Source organism: Littorina saxatilis, linkage group LG17 (genome assembly GCF_037325665.1).
Source record: "Littorina saxatilis isolate snail1 linkage group LG17, US_GU_Lsax_2.0, whole genome shotgun sequence".
NCBI classification, from domain to species: Eukaryota; Metazoa; Mollusca; class Gastropoda; order Littorinimorpha; family Littorinidae; genus Littorina; species Littorina saxatilis.
Window position 1 is genome coordinate 5,211,576 of NC_090261.1, and position 1,741 is coordinate 5,213,316.

Below are 1,741 nucleotides of genomic sequence, written 5' to 3' on the forward strand. Positions count from 1 at the left end.
TCCTCACCGGCATTTGAAGTGCACCATACTATTTACCTTAGCAGGTTGTGATAAAGTAAGGAAACTGCTGGAGAAGTAGTAGGGAAAGTTTCTTCACTGAAGCTCCTTGAATTTCCTTCTGAGTTTGATTTATAGCCGCAGGCAGTGTACAGAAGGCACACGATACATTTTATGACTGAGTGCAAAAGGGCGTGATATCGACTATACATGTACAGTTGTAATGGTAGTTCAGACAAGTGAGTCAGGGTGTGTGTGTAAAGATGTGGATACTAGCGGTGCTAGGGAAGGCAAGACATTCACACACAAAAAACAACGAGAAAAAAAGTAAACGGCAACTTTGGGGGAGGGGGGTGGTTGACATGCAGCTGCACAGATGTTGCTGGACAATATTTGAAGATGGTTGTGGTGACCATGATGAAATCACAAATACTGAGTGGCAATGAGTGTAATAATGTTGAGGTACGCAACAATGACCGCAGTAACAGTAACAAAGTTAGCTAACTCAACCCGATGGCAGGCAACCACATGTCATAAGTTGCATCAAGGAAAAAACACACCACTGCATAATGTTGATACTCACAAGCTTTTCGCGAGACATGACGAGGTTGACAGGTGCAAGGCAAAGTGGTGTCACAGCAGAAACAAATCACACAGGTACACGTGTCAGTATATCACACAGATACACCTGACCAGTCTCTGTATCACAAAGATATATTTTTATATCACACAGATACACAGATACACCGTGCTTGGTGAGTCTGTTTATTTTACAAAGCTGCACGATTTCAGTGTTGTAATGTCACAAAAGTTAGACGTGTCTTTACACTCCTTGACTTGGTCCCACACTGAAGGTTTGTGCGTGTCAGAGATGCGCCGAGTTACCACAACTACGTCGTAGACACGGATAACGGCGACACATGTGCACCCACGGAATGTAGACGAACAAGCGGTTGCAGTCGGTCTATAAATCGCGGAAGGCTAGGCCGTTTATCGTCTGCATAGCAGTTCCTACTTCCAACATGTACTTACATACACACACACACACGGACGCGTGAAAACAAACAGGCACAAGTGTGTATACGGGCTGTGGAGCAACTGAAATGTTGCGGCGTGTGTTGTCGAGGACTAGGCGAGTGTTACTGCGTGTCACTCACGTCTGTTCGTTTGCTGCTTGCTTTACACACACTCACGCACGTTCGCATCAACTAGTGGGTCAGAACGCTCAGATACTAACATCAACGAACGCCACAACTACAATTCTTTGGCGACGTCGCCGATAATTGGTCGGTTGGCGTTGTTGTGGAGTGTGTGCGGCAGCGACTATACGGCGTGGGTCGCGTGTGGAACTAGTCTGAGCGAAAGCGGCGTGGATGATGTGCATGTGGCTTGATTCACTGAGCTGTGATGTGAAACACTGTCCTCTCCTTCTCTCAGTTTCTCTATCTCTATCTCTACGGTGTCTATCTCTGTCTGTCTGTCTGACCTATCTCTGTCTGTCTATCTCTGTCTCTACGGTCTCTGTATCTCAGTATATGTCTATCTCTCTCTCTCTCTCTCTCTGTCTGTCTCTCTCTCTCTCCCCCCCCCCCTTTTCCCCCGGCCTCTCCCTCTCCCCTTCCCCCTCTCTCTTACCTTGTGTCTGCCAGCCTGTCTGTCAGTTAGTCTCTCTGTCTCTGTCTCTGTCTCTCTCTCACATCTCCTTCTGTCTGTCTATATTTATATATGTAGAGGTTACATGCCG

At 46.8% G+C, this 1,741-nt stretch overlaps 1 long non-coding RNA gene across 1 annotated transcript in view; it reads right to left on the minus strand.

Annotated features, from left to right (window-relative positions):
* The window catches only part of LOC138952991 (uncharacterized), a 97,741-nt gene extending 96,403 nt beyond the window's left edge, over positions 1-1,338 (minus strand). Inside the window, exon 1 of the long non-coding RNA XR_011451466.1 lies at positions 581-1,338. This is a non-coding gene — a long non-coding RNA (uncharacterized lncRNA). The remainder of the gene's footprint in view (positions 1-580) is intronic.
* Positions 1,339-1,741: the final 403 nt, after the last annotated feature.